The 14,103-nt window shown below is 38.0% G+C and overlaps 1 protein-coding gene and 1 long non-coding RNA gene across 3 annotated transcripts in view; one reads left to right on the forward strand and one right to left on the reverse strand.

The window, feature by feature from the left end:
* LOC145985165 (uncharacterized) overlaps positions 1–13,257 on the reverse strand; it is a 175,328-nt gene extending 162,071 nt beyond the window's left edge. For both annotated transcript variants that reach the window (XM_083118854.1, XM_083118853.1), the window contains exon 1: positions 12,995–13,257. The gene's annotated coding sequence lies outside the window, so the exon portion shown is untranslated. The remainder of the gene's footprint in view (positions 1–12,994) is intronic.
* Positions 1–14,103, forward strand: part of LOC145985166 (uncharacterized) — a 252,061-nt gene that overhangs the window by 217,224 nt on the left and 20,734 nt on the right. The window lies entirely within an intron of this gene.

Genomic DNA, 14,103 nt, shown 5'->3' on the forward strand with positions numbered 1-14,103 from the left:
TCCTTATCCCTGCTCCTCAGGTAATGAACAGGGATGATATTACATTTCCTGAAAGGGCTCAGCCCAGAGTAAATCCAACTACACCAAGACGAGATAATAATAATAAAGAAAATAAGTTAGAAGCTGAAAGTTTGGTGTATATGCATCCTCGAAGGGAAAGAAACCCTCCAGGATGGATGAAGGATTACGTAGGTTAAGATATTATTTGTGTTTTTGTTAATAGTTATGGTGGTTATGGATAAAGTTGTTAAATGTGTAATTTTTATGCTTTGGTTAAAACATTACTGTTCTTCAATTTGAGTTAAGAAACAAAAACTTTGTTTAAACTGTCTTGTAATAGGAGGTAAGATTTATGTAGAATATGTAAACAAACATAGCTTCAATAAAGAAGGGGGATGTTGTGTAAGGTGCTGCCACCTAGGCAAACAAAGCTGCACTATGCCAGTGCCTGGGGCAGTACGTCCTCCGACCCACAGCGGAATACCTCGCTTATCTCTTGCTCCGGCTAGCACGACTAACACTACACTTTGATGCCTAGCTTTTGATATGAGACTGGGTTTAACTCAATATGCTTAACTGTTAATGTTTGTTGCCTCTGTCTGTCTGTCTCTCTCTCTCCCTCCTTCCCCTCTCTCTCTCTCTCCCTCCTTCCTCTCTCTCTCTCTCTCTCTCAATGTGTGTGTAAATTATTCGACAAGTGTTTCATACTTGTATACAAAATCCAAAGAGTTGATGTTATGTTTGTTTCAGTGGTGGAGTTCTTTTGTGGAAAATGATTTTTATACTTATAGGCATTATAAATAAGAACCTTATGTCATTTTCATGTTTAATTTTGCTTTTTAACTGCTAATGACATAAGGTCATTTTGGCTGTAAATTTACCCTACCACCCCTAAATATAAACTTACAGCCACATATGGAATATTCAGGATACACCACTGAAAATATTTTCTTTTAATGCAACTGATAAATTATTTTAAGTAACCATATATACTTAATGGTTAACACAAGATTGTCATGTATTTTCTGCTTCATTTTCTTAATTGCTTGAGATACGCAATGAATGGCTTTTAATATTTTTTTTCATTAGCATACATAGTTTTAAGCACATGAAAGGCTTGAAAATTTAATTAATACAATGCCATTAAGCCATGGAAAGCGGTACAGGAGGAAAGGGATCTCTTTCTCCCTTAATTTGTTTTTCTTTCATTCTTTCTTATTTTCTCGATTTTCTTTCTATCTACCTTCTTTCTCTATTTCCCCTCTCACTCTTTGTCAGAGAGAGACTCCTTCACTCTCTCATTTTAATTTCCTTCCCTCTTCCCCCTATATATCTCTCTCAGTCCATTTCTGTCATTTTTCTTCTCTCCAAGATATATATGAGAGTCTCTCTTTTAGAAAGAGAGAGAAATAAACATATGTGCTTGTCATCTCTCTCTCCCCTCTCACTTTTTTCTCTCACTTCATTTCTTTCCTTTTTTCAGTCTCTCCAAGAGAGAGAGAGAGAGATTGCAAGAGAGGAGAGAGAAATATGTGTATTTGAGAGAGGATCATCTCTCTCTCCTCTCCTTCTCTAATCTCTTATGCTTGTTATGTGGGAGAAAGAGAGGTGGTGGGAAGGAAAAGGATGGAAAGGTGGAGGGAAGAGATGGATGAATTATAAAGGATTTCTGATTGTAAATCGTATACAAATTACACCATTTAAAACTATGTAATATTTTCAGTTCTGCTTGATCTCATCCGTATTAGTCCACATATGTCCCTAATTATTTTATTTTTAAAGCTCCAAATCATGTTCCTCTGTGATAAAGTACCCACTGCTGTCTTCCATTTATTAAAGCATATTTTTATATATTGATGAGGATAAACGTTTATGAACAGAAAAGTAATCCACATTAACTGAATTGAATGTTCTATTTGTTTTCTGTTTGTGCTTTTTAATTGCTAATCTTATTCGTAACTGGTTGGATTTGGAAATTGATTTGAACAGGTTATCAATAAGAAAGTTTATGCTTAACCTGTGTGTATTGTGTAAAGTATTATGTCACTTCGTTTTGGCCTATAAGCATATAACAGAATATGTCTGCTTTAGAGTTTTACAAAATTATTATTGCTATTATATTTACACCACTTACATGTGGTGGTAATGTTTTCCCAGTGCCAATTGACATATGTATGATGTTTTGTAATAAAATTGAAGGAAAATATTATATTTATGAGTGCTTCATTCATTTATTTTCAGGAAGCATCACCATTTGGTAACAGAAGATTTTGAGAATAGAGCACCTCATCTGGCTGGCACTATTAGTGGAAGGAAAGTTGTCCTGGTAGCTGGATGCCAGAAAGTGCAATGTGCCACTTTACAAACATTTATCTGTGTACTTGTTGGCATATACTATGTTTTTGAATTATACTACTCCGAATATTGCAGAATATTTAATATTGACAATGCTCCTTTCTATCACTTTTTCAGCAGTTTCAACACTTCTGAAGCACATTAAATGTGAAGTGCTTCAAGAAAGTGTTTGTAAAGTGCGATTTTTTTTACAGTGGAGAAATGTATTGGAACTTTTCCCTTGCAGGTATGCAACCACCATGAGCAAGAAAAGGGGAAAAAATGACGCATTTGAACGTGTCACTCTACACACTAAAAGTGCATCAAATTTTTTGACTTCAACGACACGTTTTGGTGCATCAAACGAAATATCCACTTTAATGTGTCATTTGACACATTTATTTTGATACATTTAGGTGCATCTTTCAGTTTGATGCATTTTAGTGAATCATTTGACACATTTATTTTGATGCATTTAGGTGGATCTTTCGGTTTGATGCATTTTTAATGTGTCATTGGAGTAAAAAATGATGCACTTTTGTGTGTCAATTGACACACCGTAGAGTTAGGCAACATACATAACGTCTTGTATGCAAACAAGTATTTCAGAATCCAGGTGTCCTATTCTTTATTACCGGTGAATGTGCATTTCACAGTTATTTCTCTACTCAGGCATATTTTTAAAAAATGGTTGGCAACACGCCGCAAAGGCAACTTGTCATAGTCATAAATACGTAAGTTGAACAACCTTGAAGCCGAAGGGACGCGCGTATCGTGGCTTGCAACGATTCTGCAAGTATAAGTAGCCGTATCGTTTATTGATGTGGCAGAGTAGCGTGTGAATCCATGAGTCACTCTCACCTACGCAGTGGATCCTCGCGTGCATTGCCCAAGATTCTTTTCTTTAGAATCGAGTCCGTAAAGAATCGAACGTTTGAATCTAACTCTGAAGACCCTTATCAATATTTATTCTTGTTTGAATAGAAATTTGAACCGTTGTGGTTTCCTCGGTCAGTGATTGTTTGGTTTGGATAGAATTCTGAATGGCTGTGGGCTGGTCGTTCAAAGACTCTTTCGTCTGAATCGATAATTTGTTTTGAGTAGAAATGTCAACGTTATTGGATTACTTCGTTTGAATATAAATCCGAAAAATGGTTGTGCCTTCAGTCAATGAACATTTGGTTTGAATAGAAATCCGAAAAATTGCGGCGTCTTCAGTCAATGAACGTTTCGTTTGAATAGATATCCGGAAAATTGCTGCGTCTTAATCAATGAACGTTTCGTTTGAATAGAAAACAAAAAATTGCTTCGTCTTAATCAATGAACGTTTCGTTTGAATAGAAAACCAAAAAATTGCTTCGTCTTAATCAATGAACGTTTCGTTTGAATAGAAAACAAAAAAATTGCTTCCTCTTAATCAATGAACGTCTTGTTTGAATAGAAAACCAAAAAATTGCTTCGTCTTAATCAATGAACGTTTCGTTTGAATAGAAAACCAAAAAATTGCTTCGTCTTAATCAATGAACGTCTTGTTTGAATAGAAAACCAAAAAATTGCTTCGTCTTAATCAATGAACGTTTCGTTTGAATAGAAAACCAAAAAATTGCTTCGTCTTAATCAATGAACGTTTCGTTTGAATAGATAACCAAAAAATTGCTGCGTCTTAATCAATGAACGTTTCGATTGAATAGAAAACAAAAAAAAATGCTTCGTCTTAATCAATTAACGTATTGCTTGAATAGAAATCCGTAAAATTGCTGCGTCTTAGTCAATGAACGTCTTGTTTGAATAGAAATCCGAACAACCCTGGGATCTTCGTTCGATGGTTGGTTTTAATAGAACTCTGGGGGCAGCCTTCGTTTCGGAGAAGTTAGCATAGCGTATTACGAAGGCAATGGCTCTAGGTTTGAGACCTTGCATTTCATTCAATTCGTTGCATCGCCTATTGGATCAATTCACTATTTATCCTCATCGCCATGATTAACCTAGATAAGAGGAAAAGCGAACTCTGAACTACTTTGTTCTTCGATAAATGTCTTTAGTTTGAATAATCTTAAAAGAGTTCTTAGTTTCCGGTCAATATCAATAGATGGAAGTCTTGTCTTCAGTTTAATTAAAATTAAATCCAGCTGCATTCAGTTATCTCTCTAGATCAGACCGACATAAAGGTGCTTCATGATTTCTTCTTGTAGTGTGATCTTATGCCAATGTTTGCCATTTTTATCGTCCAACTATCTTTCTCCAGTCTTCGTCGTTTCTCTTGGTATTCGCCTGCTCTCGTTTTGCATCCATCTCTTCATGATATACCGTATTAAATATCTTATGGATGGTACAGATGCCACGTTTAGCAGACGAGACTAGAATTTCTCGACACTAGAAAATTAAATTTAAAGTTTATAGGCCAAATCCAAAACGCTTATCAGACTTAAGATGAGTACTAATCAACTTTTCAAAATTATTCAATTATTAGATGAAATCCATTAATTTCTAAAAAGCTATTATTATTATAGTAATCTTCAACTGAAAACAAACATTCCATTGCATGGTGTAATTAATTTATAGATAGATTATTCTGTGTTAATTTAAGATAAACTTTTTATTCTATACTATGTTAGACGAGTAGAGGCATCTCAAGGTCAAAACTCCCCACCCTGATCCAATTCTCTCTTTTTCTTTCTACCTCCCCTCCGAATACAGAATTGTGTGTTCGGAGTGTTGTTAGTAGCATTAGCATACCAATGATTTTTACTAGAACGACCAATCATTATCCTACCTAAATTGCATATTCATAATCATCCCTCCATGTATATTTTGTTTCCTGTATTATGTTGTTGTTTCATTTGTTCATTTCCTTTTCCTTGAAATTTGTGTTGACAAATTAATTTAAGGTTCACGTTTCGTGAGCACATGTTAAAACTTGTAAGAGGCAATGATAAAAGATAATATGTTCTGAAAATATCTGACAAAATCCCAAATTTGCTGTTTGCTTCCTGTCAATAACAAAGTTCCCAGCGCTTTCCTTAAGTTCGCTTGGAACTTGCATGCTGCAAACGAAGCCAGCTGCCCCCCCCCTCCCCCAAATTGCAGGTTTCCGAAGCTACTTTCTCATTAAATAGAGTTGTTTGATTTCCTGGAAGTGAAGCGCTACCGTGAGCAATCAATGCATATGGAGCTATTTCCGTCCCCATGAGAGAACCGAAGCATAATCGCTCACCTGTTCGCAGATATTTCAATCGTTTCTTCCCTTAAACTGGCAATTAATACTTCGCTTGCTCTATTTTTGTTTGTTTCGAGTGGCCACAGAGCGTGTAGAGCTTGCATGAGTTTCAGACAACTGCAGATCTACCTTCAAGTTAGCGAGCGGGCCTGTATTACGTGCAGACAATTTCTTGCTACGTATAATGTTTGAGTGATTATTTTTTTACTTCGCTTTTCTGACACTTTTGGATAATCACGAAGCTGAGGATGAAAGGTGATAAGATGAAATTGAATCGGTGAAAACTCAAGGATTGCCAGAGCTATACATGGTGTCCCGCTTAAAATTCCCCACTTTCATTTAGTATTACTTGAAAACAAACTCGCCTGGAATTAGAAAAATGATTAAGTATGAGCAAATCTCTGTAGGAGTTTTCAACATGATAGCTCCCTTCCGCTTCCGCATTACGTGTTTAAAATACGACACACAAATTCCCACATATTGGACTGTACGCCGAGGATGAATAAGTGGTCTTCAAGGAACTCAGATCTCACTCTGATCAAGTTGGTTTTGTGTATCCATCTAAAAGCCGTTGTATACAGTACGTCAAAATTCAGAGAACTCTCCTTCATAAAGAACGCACTGTGCAGACGTGTCAGCAAATTTCTGCCACTGTGATCAAATAAAAGTAGGAGTTTTTTAAGCTGGACACCATGTATTTCCAAACCTTGTTTACTTTGCTAGACATCGGAGTCAACGAGCTAAAGATCTTGATCAACTTGCACAGGATTATAATACGTAAATGAAATTATAGGATTCGCTTTCAGTATCTAAGGGTCGAGATGGAGACGAGACGAGATTAGACTTGCGTCTTTCTCGGTCTCGTTTGCGGTTGTAAACAGGGGGGATCCAGGATTCAGTTTTTTTTGGGGGGCACCAATTTCCAAAAGTGTACGCATAAATACTAATGAAGATTACAGTACTACTTTAAATTAAAGTTTACCATGGTGAAACAAGTCTTTTATACTTTAATATTTATTTAAGTACCAATTCTAGTCATCTGTATATGCGGCCAAGTTATTAAGAACAAATACATATATATTGAAAAACTGTCTTGTAAAAACACAGTGGCTCTGTAACAAGTTTTCCTAACTTAACGGAATTAACCCCACCTTCTTCTTTCCCAAAAAGAACAAAAATGCGACGTACACAGCCTTTACGTTTTTCACTATAGCTAAGCCAGGAAAATTCATTAAGCAATTTGTGCTGGAAAGCTATATTTTTCCCTGTTTGAAAGACATAATCCACGGGAGGAATCCAAGGATATTGCAGAATATTGTATCCTCCTTTATTAGAGTACTTCCAAGAAAGTGTCCAATATCATTAGAATATCCACACTCACCTAAACTTTGTTCCTCTTTCTCTGCACTTGAAGTACTGCTACAACTATTCTCTTCATTGTTTTCACTCACTGTAGCTACACTTGCACAAATTGAAGTTTCAGACTTATTTAGACAGGCTACATTTGTGTTATTTTCTTCACTGGAACTAGTTTTCACTTCCTGCTTTTCACCTAACACTTCTGTGTATTCCTCCGAATTGGGTTTTACTTTCTTTTAAAAAAATGTAAAATACTATTTTGCTGATATCTTTTTTGTGACATTCTTCGCAGCACTTAGCAATTTCAAATACGGGCAACGACTGTCAACAAGCAACAGTTTAAAATTTTCCGCACGACAGCCCTGCTTTGCTTCAACACTCGACAATTCACCAGCTGGACGAGACACACAGGTAAAACTGACTTCTCACTCACAACAATGAACCTCAGTTAGGAAAGATTTTCAAATACGTGCAAAGAAATGTAACCTAATGCACAGGGGTACTCATCCTTACGTAAGACGTTGTCTTAAAAAGCTGACAAGAACTTTTCTTCTACACTCGGCTGTTTCTTAAAAATAAATAAACAACGAAGACCATTTCATTGTTTGAGAACATTGTTGAATAAGTGAGAGCTTAGTTCTGATCGTCAAACCTGCATATACAGGGTAGGATAATGCGCTTTAAACCTTACTTTCACGCCCTTTGATTCTTTCATGACGGAACAAAGAACAGGGAGAAATTTTACAAACGATTTATGAAAGAAACATAGTCGATGTTCGAGAGGCACCAACTTTCAACGGCATACGGGGACACCAACTTTCAACGATGCACGTGTGCACCAACTTCCAATGGTGTATGGGGGCCAGCAACTTTCAACAATGCACAGGGGGCACCAACTTCAAATGATGTTCGGCACTCATCAATTTTTAACGATATACGGGGTGCACCACTTTTCAAAAGTGCACACATAATTAATAAGATTTTTTTATTAATTTTGTAAATTGCATATTACGAGTACAATTTGCTCGAGCATTTTGGGGGGGGGGGTCACGTGCCCCTGTGCCCCCCTCTGGATCCGCCACTGATTGTAAATGATTGTCTCGCTTTATAAAGATCCATTGCGTTTTCGTCTTGGGCTCGTCTTGAGTCTCAAAATATATTGTGTAGAGAAATTATCGCAGCGTGTAGAGATCATTAAGAAAGAGAACATTTATTGATGTTTCTTCATTGGGCGCTTCGTTTCGACGCTACGGGCCCTTGAATAACGTGAAAATGTGGAACCACGTAGAATAGGCTAACAAGTATCACCAATGGATTGACTTTGTAAGTATTATAAACAAAATATATGAAATTAAATTTATATTAGGTATATTTTTCAATATCATACCAGTTTCTGTTTCCAGTGGCGTACCCAACGGGGGTTGTTGAGGTTCATACCCAGAGGCGCAACCACGATTTTTTTATCTGGCGGGGCAAGTACCAGGATAAGTGTGCCAATAATACTACTACTACTACTAATAATAATAATATTATTATTGTTAGTAGTAGTAGTAGTATCAAAACCTTATTTTCCTAGTAAATCACGCAAAAGGGGGTAGAAGTCGGTGCTAAAGCATTCGTGTTGGAACAAACGATTTGAAATATTTTTCAACACGTTCAATTTAACATTAACAAATAATGGAAAACAAGCACACAAACTGTATTTTTGAAAGACAGAAAATGCATGACGAATGTAATTCTATTTTATATATGACATGTATAGCTTTCATGTACAACATATGTTTCACACATATGCAACATGGAGCGACGTGAAATAAGAAAACATATATGCAACATGTTAACACTAACATATAGAGCATTCCCTGACATTCGCTACGAGACTCGGCGGCAAGCGGCCCGGCGTCAGCGCTTGTCTTTCTCCGGTGAACGGGGTCCGCGACTGTCGCACGCTACAGTCTGTTTTTTTCTTTTCGCTCTCCCTGCCTTCGCTCTCTTTCCCTTTCTGTTGAAGTTGCAGACTGACGCCAGTATAATCCTCCCTCGGAAGTTGTGTTGTGTCGTGTCCGTCTGTTGAAGACTGTGGCTTAATATGGCACCACAAAAGTTTACATTACAACAATGGATTTATCTTGTTGAGTGTTACTTTGGAAAGAGGAATTGTGGAGACGTGCGACGACGTTTTGCAACGAAATTTCCTGGTGTTCCCGTTCCACATAGGACCACTATATTAAACCTCGTAATTTTTTTTAGAGTAACAGGGTCAGTTCTGAATAAAAGTGGAAAGAAAAACCCACGTGTACTTCCTGAGGAAAAAATTGATGAGATAGGACAAAGGTTAGAACAGTCTCCTCGGAAATATATCCGCCGCCTCTCACAAGAAACGGGTGTTTCAAAAACCCTCTAGGTCCCCCGATTTGTCAGCCTGCGATTTTTATTTATGGGGAAATCTAAAAAATAAAGTATACAAAGACAATCCGCACACCATCCGGGAGTTAAAAGAGAGAATTTTACGAGAAATCGGGAGAATTACAGTAGACGAACTTGCACGTGTAAATTCCAATTTCCTTCGGAGATGCCAGGAATGTGTTGCAGCAGAGGGACATCATTTTCAACACCTTCTGTAGTCAAGGTTAGTACACAATATGAAAACTGTAATTTTAATAGCCGACTCTAGCGACTGTCGCGGACCCCGTCCCCCGGGAAAGACAAGCTCTGACGCCGGGTCGCTTGCCACCGAGTCTCGTAGCGATTATCAGGGAATGCTCTGTATATGTATAACATATTATTTAAATATATTACACAATCAATTCATACGCCTCATAACAAACCCACAGCAAAAGTGACATAAATTGTCTCTGAAATGTGCGCGCTCTTTTCGAACAATTGTTCATGCATATAAGACAAAACTGTTTAACAGCAACAGTCTGAAGTACATAGTTGGTCTTACATCTCTCTCTGGTAATTTTTCAGAAAAGAATCATATTGTGAGCGAACCGATGGAAAACATTTTTAGATCAAAATTTGTGCAAACTGAAAAGAATATTGATTTAATAGTGCGCAAATAATTTCATGGGACGCCATGGCTTTCTCTTTTACATTTTTTCATTTAGATCGTTCGGCTCCCAGGGCTGACTCCCGCCGCCCGCTAACTACGGCTCCGAAGTTGACGAGACTGTAAGAAAAGCAGAAATTGCGAGGGAAGCGAGCAAGAAAAATTTACGAAATGAATTTCTATTTGCATAAAATTTGAAATCGGTGGGCAGGGGCAATTGCCCCTCTATGCCTCCCCTGCAGGTGCCCTTGGCCGTCTGGAAGAAAAAATGCAAGAAATGCGTGAAAATTTATTCCATCTTGAGTATCATTTTGTCCTGCTACTCTTAGATTCTGCTAGTTTTCCTTTTTTTAAAGTTCAACGTTTGCCTCCCCCTTGCCCCCCCCCAGATCTGATTTCCATCCAAGGTTGGGGGGAATGCCTCTCTAGGCATACGCCACTGTGCTGATTGCAGAAAAAGTATACGTACCCATGGACGTCCGCAGGATCTTTTCTAGGGAGGGGCAAGCAAGGTATTTTTTTCCAGGGGGGGAAAAGGAGACATATTTTTTTCCCATAATAGTCATGCCCTCTCAAAAAACAGTTTGTCTGAAATTATCATGTTTCTTCAACGCACTTATAATATTTAACATAAATTACTCTGACTGAAATGAAATTTTGTGTGAATTGGTACTTTTTGGTGAACATTCATTTTCCAGGGGAGCCGTGGCCCCCCTTCCGGACACCCATGTACGTATCCCCTTCCTTCCTTCCGAAAATCCTGGGCATGCCACTGTCTGTCCTGTCTCAATCTTTGCAATGTCGTCTCGGTGCCATCCCCAGATAGAGTGTGATAATCTTTAATTTTCACGTACCCAATGTTATTTGTCAAAGTTGGTTTAGATTGAATTGTTGTTTTAATTCCACTTTATGCACAGAGAGGCTAATCGCTACTGGGCCTACAGTTTAAAGTGGGATCCGAACCACTATGTGCCTCCACCTGGTATCGAACCCGGGATCCCTTGATTACAAGGCGACGACGCTACTACCACTGCGCCATCGGGGAGGCCCAGTTGGTTTAGAGTCCGCCATACTGAAACGTTATTATTGATTCCCTTCAAATGCAAATATGTATCTCTAGTCCAAGGTATCTGGTTACATTAAAACATTCAGTTCAGAATTTCCATATTTATATGTGTTAGAATGACTACATTTGTGGCTGACTGCTCTTGCATCCTCCCCCATCCCCTCATGAAACACGCACTATATTACAAAGCTACCATAAAAACGTTGGATCTGTACATGTGCAATTACAAAACAGTTAACCAACTTTATCTTCTTGTAATGTCTCTGCATGTGGCAACACTGGTGTTAGGTTGTGGCCAACATTTGTTAGCCTGTAATCATAGAGTTTACAGGGGATTAGCGCATCTTGCATCCAGAAAAAAGGCTTGAGGTCAACTTTTAAAAATCCCATTCCTTTCTAATTTGACGTTCAAGGAACGCATACATTTCTGGACATGAATATGAAACAGTTATAAAACCTGTCAAATGTAAAAACGCATTTAAAATAATGACATTTTCAAATTCAGCAGCGATATCTGCTCTCCTTGACTTGTAATGAAGATACAACGTGCTTACATACTAAAATATTGTAATGAATACATTTAACCCGTTGTTGTTTATAGCAGCAGAGAGGCAACACTTTCAAAGCACTCGTAGTATGAATATAACAGATGGTTTCTTAATGTAGCTCGAGTGACTTGCCGCTAATTTGAGGCTCCCAGTAACCAACTTTCTGCATCGGTGACTAAACCCAATTATTCATCCTATTAATAGTATTTGAAATTCTTCCTCGATACTGCATGTAGTTCACGAGAGCAAACCTTATACATTGCATTAATTTGGTTATTCTGCAACTAGGCGCGATCACCTTAGAGTCTGAAAGCACCCCACCTACCAGCGGAATTGTATTTACATAATAAAAATAGAACATAAATCCTGCAATGCGTTATGTGTATTGCCTAACACTGTGGTGATAACATAACATCCTATTGAAAAGTTGCTAGGGCTCGTTGCTCGTATATGATAGGATAGGGCTCAAGCTCCATGAGCGCCGCCCCTTTTCAGGAAGCCCATGATACTAATTTTTAGCCATCACTCTCATTTTATTACAGATGAGCTGATATTCTTGAAACAATTTTAGCAAGTTCAAAATCAATGGTACGTTTATTAGAGGTTGTTGGGTGTTATGGCCCTCTACATGTACGAAATTTTTCCTTCGAGAAAAGTCAAGCTTGAATAGATGAGAAAATTAATACTAGCTATGAAAAAAAAAACATTGTGGTTGCTGCAAAGACACACAAGCTATTTGATTGATTATGACGTCACAAATGGACTTGCACAGAGAAATGTAAAAAACATATTTTGCTCCATTTTTATGTACGACGGCAGTCACACCTACATTTGATCTTCGTCCACAAAGTATATATTATTTTACGCTATTACTCCAGATACCTCCATATCTCTCGTTACAAAGTAGTGGCAGTAGAAAAAGGAAGAAAAGGTGCTATAACACTTATCCCAAAAGCTGAAATTGCTCGCTACTATTCGCATTTATACATTATTTCGAATAAACTTTGGCCAAACTGATTATTGTAACCTATTACGAAACCAGATATCTTGAGGTAAATTCCAGTTTAGTTATTTGTTCTTCATACATGCAACAGGTAAATTCAGTTTTCATTGTAGCGATTAATATTGTAAAATAAATACAATACTGCATAAAATGTTTAAAAAACGGGAAACCGGGACAAGCCATACTTTTTAATAATCGTAAATGGAACTGTACCCAATACGTCTCCCCCCATGCTTGCGCCAAAATGACTGAAATATAGAAATAAGGAGATGGTGCAGGTTCAAGTATGTGAACTACTGGGTTACATATAACATTCCTGTATTGACGTGCTCTTGAAGTGTATATATTTACTTTTGTGCAGTGCATAGATAACAAATTTATGAAATAGCAGTGCATGAACGAAGTAGTCTCTTACCAAGTGCTGATGGTAGTGTCAAAATTCAATGCACAGACTTGTCACGTCTTTTCAAAACTCGACCTTGACACAATGCAACAAGAAACAGATGTCAGTCCTTTTCTAGTTCAACATTTGGCCTTTGGCCTCCCTGAACACCTTTCCCAGAATTCCGCAGACACTAACTAAATCACGTACAAGGAAGAAGCAGTGTTGGTTTCTTGTCGTGCATCCATAACACGACCACCATTCACATACTAACCATACTTTCCTGCAGTCTGCATTGCTTCATGACTGACTGAACGATTCACAATTAGAGCTCTAGCGTAGAACCGTTGATTTTTCGAGCCGTCGCCATGGAAACGAGCCAGCCAATAGGAAAGTGTGTTGCTTCTGTTTTGGGCTTCTTAAAGATTCAAGCGTCGATATGCAAGAAGGGGTTCCATCACGCTATGAATACGCGATAAGCGATGCCGTTTTAGCTGAGAATGTGTGTCAGGTTGGCCGAAGTGTATTCATATTTAGAACGTCCAAGGTCGTTAGCATGACCCGTCATACTTCACGGCTGCTTTACTTCGAAGCGTTACCAATAATAATAATAAAAAGTATATGTCTTTACCCAAATATGATAATATATGCGCACGGTAACCTACAATTGCCGTGGTCAAAGCTAGGTCGCATTCCGAAGAGCAGAATTAAAAAAACTGGGCTTTTCTTATCAACGTCACTGTCGTGTGCATTAACGTTCTCCTCCCTTCGCCTAAAATGGACAAGTCTTCTCAGAGTGCAATGTCATATTTAAATGGGGGCTACGCATCTTGAGCCCTTCGAAACAAAATATTACTATGTTTAACCCTAGCCGTACAAGAAACTTACTTACTTGAGGGGGTTTAGAGGATCACATTTGTTTATCACTAAAATTCAAGAAATGTTGTTATTGAATCACTGTTTCCTTTGCTGTTGATATAGGTGCAGTTATATAATAATTACCAAAATCACCATTAGTAACAAGCCGGCCTCCTTAACGGAGTAGTTTAGCACACCTCGCTACGACGCCAGGGGACCCGGGTTCGAATCTCGGCCTGGATATAGGTGTACTTTGTGAGTGGCCCTTCGTCTCATCATTCAAC

Source organism: Lepisma saccharinum, chromosome 3, assembly GCF_977018435.1.
Source record: "Lepisma saccharinum chromosome 3, izLepSacc3.1, whole genome shotgun sequence".
Classification (NCBI taxonomy): domain Eukaryota; kingdom Metazoa; phylum Arthropoda; class Insecta; order Zygentoma; family Lepismatidae; genus Lepisma; species Lepisma saccharinum.